Here is a 9,620-nt window from a genome sequence, read left to right as displayed (position 1 = left end):
ACAGCATTATGTCTATCACCCACCGTTTAGAGGGAGAGGCGCCCCAAAGTTGACAAATTCTTAAAAAAGATGTTTTAAAAAGATTATTTTTCTCTAACTGTAATGGGAATCGAGAAGAAACCCTGCGACAATTAATTACAACTAAGTGGCTGATTTTTTGGTATGGTACCTATAGGTTTCATTTAAGGGCTATTGTCCATTTTTGAAGTTATACTTGTTTAGGCGCGATTGGGGTGAATTTTTATTATTCTGCGCACATGCGCACACAGACGGTATGGATTTCGTTGCTAAATGTTTTAAGTTATGTATGTATCACTCCAAAAAATGTTTGGAAAGAATATATTAGTGTTATTAGTAAATATATTTATTATAATTTTTGTGTCTTTGGATTTGTCTACCTAGGGAATAAGATAATAAGTAATATTTAAAGTATTTTTATAATTCACTTGGTCTATTTGTCAGTATGTCTCAGAAATCTTGTAGCCCGCATAAACAAAAGGAGTATCGCTCAGTGGTAGAGCGTTCGACTGTAGATCAAGAGGTCCCCGGTTCGAATCCGGGTATTTTCTAAATTTTTTTAATTTTTCGTATTGTTTTACTAAAAGTTTTTGGAAAGTAGTAACCTAAGTAAAAATTAGTTTAATCTTTAAATAAAATACAAAGAAACTGTCCGAAAGTATACTTATTTCGTTTAAATCAAAGAATAGAAGTGTAACTTCTTACGTGCGTACACAGTACACACACATTTTTTTTAATTACAGGGTGTTTTAAGTCCCTGAAAACTTCTATAATGTTTATTTTAATAAGTTACAGGCAGGCACGTAGCCAGGAAATGTTCTTGAGGGGGGTCCAAATACAACTAAAATTTTTTGTTAGATTAGACGGTAAGACATTGAAAAAAATATTCAGAATAAATTTTTGATCCATATGCAAAATTTGAAAAAACTATTTTAATATTTTAAAAATTTCAATACTACATTACTAAGATATAACATCTATATGACGACAATCTCACCCTAGTAAAGTAAGTTGTTTTTAATAACTAATTTCACCATTGTATCTTTAATATCATTTTAGCGTCCCTGATGATTTTAGTGACTACTAACGAAATATAGAATTCCGTAGAAAAGAGTACACCTGGTCTTCTATTCAGCTGTCTACTCAATAATTTTGGGTTATTTGATATATCATCGTCATCCAGCCTTCTGCATTCAAAGTTGAACATAGGCCTTCCCTAATCTCTTCCAGTTCTGTCGATCTTGGGCTTCCAGCAACCAATTCCCAGAAACTCTTTTGACGTCATCTGTCCATCGGGTAGGTGGTCTACCTCTACTTCTTCTGTCGGCAAGTAGCCTCCACACTGTAATTTTTTGGGTCCACCACCGTTCTCCGTTCTGGCTACATGACTCGCCCAATTAGACTTCAGCTATGATATTCGCTCTATGACATCTGTGATGATGATTTGATATCTATATATCTGTCTTTCGACGTTCCAATGAACGGAACAAAGAGCCAATAAACTGAGTCTTTAGTTTCCCATCTTGTTTCTGGGTAAAGTTTTTACTCGCTTCATTGTTGAGAACGAAGATTCTACACTGGCCGTTGTGACAGGTACAGTTGCCAAAATTGTAAGGAATTTGTAAAGGTTTAGAAAACAAATCTTTATTACAATGTTTCATTACGTGGAGAACTTCAGTATTTGGTTCCAAAGATGATATTGTATTACAGTTACACCATAACATATTTATACGTATTTCGCTTTTATTGCTGCAAGGGAAGTGTCGCGGGAGTAATAGGCAGCCAATTTTCTAGCAATTTTGCTTTTTCTGTAGAGGCAAATGCAGGTAAAAGAATTTAAAATGCTGATATAATATGTATTTTCGTTTTTGCTAAATCTGATTTTTATATTGGATATAAGTTAATCCGTACACTGAATAAAAACAAAAATAATCCTAGTAAAAAATAATAATAATTACGTTCACTTTTTCAAAAACGTTAATAATAACTTGGGGATAAACTTGCTGCATTGGTACAAAAGCCAAGGTACTTTGGGAGGGGTCCGGACCCCATGGACCCCTCCCTTGGCTACGTGCCTGGTTACAGGGGTGAAAAACTAAGTGTGTAAGAAAATTTAGTGATTTTTAATTTCAAATATCTGATTACTACTTGTCAGTAGTATCGATGAACTTCAGAATCTTATGGACAGGGTGCAAAGAGCGAGTGAAGAAAGAGGACAACATAAATAAAACAAAATGGATGCTGGTCAGCAAAACTCAAAAACATGCCAGACAATTGAAAATAAAAAAACCAACTAATTGAACTATTATTATATAAGAATTTACAATTCTTAAACCCACTCTCGGAACTTTTTAAAACCCCCTCTCGAAGGTGAAAAATATACATTCAAAGTAAGTTCGCAATTGGATAAAATGACTAATTCTAAGCAACTTTTGTTCTATAGAGTTTTTTCCTTAAGTCGATACTTTTCGAGTTATTTGCAAGAGAATATGTTCATTTTTAACAAAAAAAAAAAATGTTTTTGGACGGTTTTTCGGAGATAACTCGAAAAGTAAGTATTTCAGCGAAAAAAATATTCTTAGCAAAAATATAGCTTATAAAAAACCGAAAAAAATGGTGTATGCTTGAGGTATGTAGACCCAGTGGAAGCAGAGTTGTAGGTAATGAAAAGTAGGTTCTTCTTCATCAAATTCCAAATCGCATATTTCACTGTGAAATAACCCAAAATCGAAGCACTTTTCGGGGAAAATTCATTTTAACTTTTTTAAAGTGTTTAAAAAAGGTTTATTTTTGTCTTTTTAAAAAACTTGTAACATTAAAAGTAAGTGAGTTGCGCTCAAAATATTGTTGGTCCCTTTTATTTTTTGGTAAAAAATCGCTAAAATCACTTCCTAATTAGCATCACAAATAAATTTTATCATTACCACTTCACAAGTTACTTTACTTATGTATTATTTATATGATCTGTAAGTTTCATCGGTTCAAAGTGCTTATTTTTGAAAAAGCTGTAGTTAAAATGACTTGAACGAGTAATTAATCACGAGTTTAGGCAGATTTTGAACAGCCATAGCATAACCAATTTTTGTCTAACAAGAAAACAAAATAGCAAAAATATTCAGAAAAGCAAAACGTACATTTTATTACTCTTTAAGATTTTTGGTATTACTAATAATTTTTAAGTTAATTCCATGAACAATTCCATTTTTTTTCAAACTTAAAAAAAATGTTTTATTAGTTAGAATGTTACAGGATGTTCGATAACACAGTGGCAGACCTAACTTATGTTTTTTTTAAATAGAACACCCTATCTTTTATTTTATATTCGAAATCCTCTTAACTTCATCATCACAAAAATATAAAGGTTTGTAATGTTATACAGGGTATTTACAAAGTTATAACCAATTTTGTATGAAAATCGTAACAAGTTCAACTCCCTGTATAAATAAAAATAAGCACAACAGCAATGGTTTATTAATGCCATATTTTTTTATTTATTGTCAAAATTTTTAACAATTATTGATATTGCTAATTTTCTTTATATCAAATACAGGGTGAGTCAAAACGCAAGTACATTATTTTCTCAGTAATGTTAAATGGAACACCCTGTATTTTATATCATTATTGAAAACTAACATTAACGTACTTTAATTTTTATATAACATTCCCTATGCCCAAATTTATTAGTTTTCGAGATATTTTCATTTTTCAGAGCAAATTATTTTAGGTGTTTAAATTTATCTAAATTTTAAGTAAGCCATGACTGAATTGACAATTGAAGATTACCGATTATCAATCCGGTAATCAATGTAACACTGTAGCAAATAAAGAAATAAAAATAATTTATTAGTAATACATTTTACAAACAAAAACACAACCACTACATGCAACATTTTTGAAACAATTAAAAACTTATTATGTAAATTCAACAAATAAACAAAGAAAATTAGTAATAAATTTTACAAAAAAACACACAAACACAAAATACAATATTTTGTGAAGACAATTAAACACTACTTTTGTATGTAAATGTAACAATGTAACAAATAAAGAACGAAACATAATTTATCAGTAATACATTTTGCAAAAAAACATGTTTGAAAAAATTAGAAGCTACTTTTAATAAAATATTTTTAATATTTAATTACATAAGGTGTTCAAAATTATCTCCTAACACATTTATGTACGCCTAAAAACGATCATTGAATGAGCTACTTACTCTACAGAGCATTTGTAAATTAACGCATCGAAATACACTTTGTATTCTATTTTTCATCTCATCCCTTGTTGTTGGAGGTATTTTATAAACTTCATTATTAACGTAACCCCAAAAAAATCAGTTCAGTTTATTAAATTCTGGTGATTTGAGTGGCCACGCTACTGGTCCATTGAAAAATGAAAATATCTCGAAAACTAATGAATTTAGACATAGGGAACGTTATCTAAAAATTAAAGTTCGGTAATGGTACTTTTCAATAGTGATATAAAATACAGGGTGTTCCATCTAAAATTACTGAGAAAATAGTGTACTTGCGTTTTGACTCACCCTGTATTTGATATAAAGAAAATTAGCAATATCGACCATTCCTGAAAATTTTGACAATACGTTAAAAAATATGGCATTAATAAACCATTGTTGTTTTGCTTATTTTTATTTATACAGGGAGTTGAACTTGTTACGATTTTCATATAAAATTGGTTATAACTTTGTAAATACCCAGTATAACATAACAAACCTTTATATTTTTGTGATGGAGAAGTTAACAGAATTTCGAATTTAAAATAAAATATAGGGTGTTTCATTAAAAAAAAACATAAGTTTGGTCTGCCACTGTGTTATAGAACACCCTGTAACATTCTAACTAATTTTATAATGTGAAGCTCAAAGGTGGCTAAAATTTTTGTTATTAACTTTTATTGCTATCTATTACTATAGCGGAGCTATTGAGCTTTACCCTACTAATCAATCACCCTGTAGATAATATAAACAATAGATAAGTAAAGTAACTTGTGAAGCGGTAACGATTAATTTTATTTGTGAAGCTAATTAGGGGGTGATTTTCGCGATTTTTGTACCAAAAAATAAAAGAGACCAACAATATTTTGAGCGTAACTCACTTATTTTTATTGTTAGTTTTTTTAAAAAACAAAACTAAACTTTTTTTTAAACACTTTAAAAAAGTTGTAATGAATTTTCCCCGAAAAATGCTCTGTTTTTTGGTTATTTCACATTGAAATATTCGATTTGGAATTTGACGAAGAAGACCCCACTTTTCATTAGCTACAACTCTGCTTCTACTGTGTCTGCAGACAGTGGTGGATTTAGGGGGGGCTAGAGGTGCTGTAGCACCGGGCCCCCAGAAGACCTACACATTTGTCTAAAATTACGTATTTGGCATTCTGACGCGCCGTCGTACTTACCCTACCAAACTCCTCTTATTTATTGTAAAAATTACTTTGAAATTATTGTTGTATTGACAATTTCATATAATCTTTTTTCTGAGAGAAAAGGAAATGAACACCCGATAACCACCCTTTTATGACATGACATAAATGGCAACAGATTAGCAGGTATACTTTTACATCTCCTTTTCGGAAATCTTACAATACAATGCTTTTAAATCGCTCTGAAAGTTAAAGGTGTTTGACAAAAATAGATGTCTTTCAATGGGTGCCATAAAGTTAAGAAATGAAATATAAAATATACCTACTTTACCCTTTAAGCTTAACAACAAGTAAAGCTTTTGTTTACAACCAAGTAAAGTAGCTGAAGAACGCCAAAGACGACAATTGGTAATTCATACCTACTTGTGTTGGCGTTAGATTTTAGTCATTTATCATTAGGTTGTGACTCGTGAGTTGATGCTGGTGAATTTTATTTATTCGGTTCGGATTAATTTTTAGTTCTAGTGTTTGTGAGTGCTAATTAATATTGTTTAAATACATTACGATTATACGCTTGTAACTACATACCTATAATGTCACTTAAGCAGCATAAAAGCGGAGCCGCTAAGCGAAAGGTGAGTTTATTTACTTAATTTATATTAGCTCAACTTTTAGCCTAATCAAATAAAAAAACATAATTTAATTCCGAACAGTTTTTGTCCTTTTTTAAAACAAAGTTTGGGCAAAATAAGATATTTTTGAAAAAGATACGCTTCAGATGACGGCACAATTATTTCAACAAGGAAAAGCAGGTTAATTTTTCTTATAAATTGGTTTTTTAAACTTTAGCCTAAATTAATGATTACATAGAGGTTTTTACAATTTTTCTTTAAAAACCTAATGGGACAACCTTTAATTTGAGACTTTGTAAGTTCGTTTTCATGCGTAATTTATTTAAATAATTAACAATAAACACTGAATAATTGGTTTTTAAAAATAGGGTAATAGTCGGTAATACACACAGAAAAAAGCTTTTACAGCCTTGCAAGTTGCAATAAGCACGAAAAGTTGTCTTATGTTGTACATGTATTGAAATTTTATTTGATTGGTATATTTAAAGAATAAAAGCATTAAGTAAATTTATTGTTTTTGTTGTGACTCATTGTAACATTGTATGATTTAATAAAAATATATGCTTCAAAACAATCGATCAAAAAGCAGTAAATTTGCATCGGGGTTCGAATCTATCTATGCAATTTTAATTTTTTTCAGGCAAAAGAAGAAAAACTTAGCCGAGTTCAAAAGTTACCGAAATTGACCATGTTTTTTAAGAACCAAGGAGAAAACAACGCCAAACCTCTGTTAATTACGCACGATGACAAGGAAATAAATGATTCAATTGATGTTGCATCAACAAGTAAACCCCATTTGACAGAAAAAGATGAGTTGAGTGAAAATTCTAACAATGATTCTCATTTGGCAGCGTCCACATCCTCTGGGTTTTTAGTTTCTAATGATGTATCATTGTGGCAAACAAGTCTAACAGATGCATTTCGATCAAGTTGTGTAGAAAAAGGCTCAGAATATTTTCAAAACAATGATGGCGTGTATGTAGCTTCCAAGCGTAACTTCAAAACACAAAATAGAAGTCTTTCCGGTAAATTATTTCAAAAAAGAATAAGCAATGGAGAAACTGTACCTCGAAAATGGATCATGTATTCACCTTCAACTGGAAACATCTACTGTTTCGCGTGTAAGCTTTTTTCGGTAAAAAGTGTAAGTGCGTTTGCTCACCACGGGTTCTCAAACTGGGGTAAAGCAGAAGAAAGCACACTTTCTCACGAAAATAGTGTAGAACATCGTGAGAGTATGTTTTTATTGTTAAACAGACTTAATTTAAAGAATCGTATAGACAAAAGCTTAGCTAATCAGTTTATTCAAGAAACTGAGTACTGGATGAACGTGTTTAGAAGGGTAGTTACGGTCGTAAAATTTCTAGCGGAAAGAGGCTTATCATTTCGTGGTAGCGTAGAAAAATTTGGTGATAGTAGAAATGGAAATTTCATGGGAATACTAGAACTAATTTCTGAGTTTGATCCTTTCTTTAAAACACACATTGAAAGATATGGCGGTAAAGGTAGTGGACACGTATCATATTTATCAAAAACTATATATGAACAGTTTATTGATATTATTGGCGGTGAAGTGAAAAACAAGATTATTGGTGAAGTTAAAAACTCTAAATATTTTTCTTTGATCGTGGACTCTATGCCCGATATATCACACACCGACCAACTTTCAGTGATTATTAGATATTGCTCTTCTAATAAAGTTCATGAACGATTTTTGACATTTTTACCTATATTTAGTCATACTGGTGCTTCTTTGACTAGTGTAGTTTTAGAATTTTTAGAACGTCATGATATTAACATTATGAATTGTCGCGGTCAATCTTACGACAAGGCGAGTAACATGTCTGGGAAATACAAGGGACTTCAAGCCGAAATTAAAAACAGGAACAACCTTGCATTTTATGTGCCGTGCTTTGCACATTCTTTAAATCTAGTGGGTCAATGCAGCGTAGAGACATCTACAGAAGTATCTCATTTCTTCATGTTTTTACAAAAATTGTACGCTTTTTTTGCTAGTTCAACTCATCGGTGGGATGTTCTTACAAGAAAGATGCAAGAAAATCGTACAAAATTTACACTGAAGTCACTTTCGTCCACCAGATGGTCATGTCGAGAGGATGCTACAAAAGCATTAGAAGCTAGTTATGATCAAATTCACGATGGTCTTACTGTTATTCGCGACGATCCCGATGAGAAAACGGAAACAAAATTAGAAAGCGGAACTTTAGTAAAAATCCTTGAGAAATTTGAAACTGCTTTTTTGACCGTATTTTGGAACGAAATTTTAAAACAACTTGGAACAGTTAGTACCATTCTTCAAAAACCTGGTCTGGATCTAAACACTGGCACACTTCTACTACAAGGACTACACAGTAGTATACAAAAACACCGTGAAAATTTTGAATACTTTGAAGAAAAAGCAAAAAAATTGAGTTTATACGTTAAATTTGATTATTCAAAAAAACGAGCAGATTCAAAAAAAAAATTTCCTTCACATTTAGAAGGTTCAAACAAATTTAAAGTCGAAACATTTTATTTATCGATCGATACATTAGTGACAGAGTTAGACAAGCGACGTGAAGCATACGGTTATGTATCTAATCTTTTTGCATTTTTTGGAAATTTTCGCACTATTGAAGGTGAAACATTAAAACAATATGCGCGAAATATTATCGAAACGTACCCGCTTGATATAGATCATGCATTTATCGAAGAGATTATATTTTTTCAAAATTTTATTTTATCTCTTCCTAATTCCGAGAATTCTATAGTAACACCTAAAGACATGTTGGATATTATTATCGAAAAAGACCTTGTTTCAGTGTTTTCAAATACCTATATTGTTTTAAGAATATATTTAACTATACCTATCACGAACTGCGAATCCGAAAGATCATTTTCAAAATTAAGCTTTATTAAAAATAAATTAAGGTCATCAATGGGCGAGAACAGATTAGTTTCGTTATCGATCTGCTCTATTGAGAATGACGTATTGGGGGAAATTGATTTTGAAAGTGTCATAAAAGCATTTGTTGAAAATAAACAAAGAAAAAAAGCGTTACCTTGTCTTAGCCTTGTATCTTCTGCATGATTTTAAATGTACTGAAGTTTATATTGTTTTAATTTTTAAAGTGCCTTGTCAAAAAAGAGTTGGGTAGGGCCCTCTATAAGAATTAGCACCGCGCCCACTAATGAATAAATCCGCCCCTGTCTGCAGACCTCACGCGTACACCATTTTTTTCAATTTTTTATAAGCTATATTTTTACTAAGAATATTTTTTCGCTAGATTACTTACTTTTTGGGTTATCTGCGAAAAACCGTCCAAAAACATGTTTTTTTTTTTGTTAAAAATGAACATATTCACTCGCAAATAACTCGAAAAGTATTGACTTAAGGAAAAAACTCTATAGAACAAAAGTTGCTTAGAATTAGTCATTTTATCCAATTCCTATTTTGAACGTATATTTTTTCACTCCTGAGAAAATATTTTTCACCCCGTATTTCCCAATTTTTGTAAATTGGAGGGGATGTAGAATTGTAAACTTTTTTTGATATAATAATAGACAATTTCAACTACCTATTCCCAA

General features: G+C 31.2%; 1 non-coding gene across 1 annotated transcript; it reads left to right on the top strand.

Moving 5' to 3' along the window:
• The first annotated feature begins 497 nt into the window (after positions 1 to 497).
• Trnay-gua (transfer RNA tyrosine (anticodon GUA)) lies at positions 498 to 569 on the top strand. The gene has a single exon. It is a non-coding gene; the product is annotated as a tRNA-Tyr (tRNA).
• Positions 570 to 9,620: the final 9,051 nt, after the last annotated feature.

The sequence above is a fragment of the Diabrotica virgifera genome, chromosome 3 (genome assembly GCF_917563875.1).
Source record: "Diabrotica virgifera virgifera chromosome 3, PGI_DIABVI_V3a".
Classification (NCBI taxonomy): domain Eukaryota; kingdom Metazoa; phylum Arthropoda; class Insecta; order Coleoptera; family Chrysomelidae; genus Diabrotica; species Diabrotica virgifera.
This window is presented reverse-complemented; position numbering and strand designations above follow the sequence as displayed.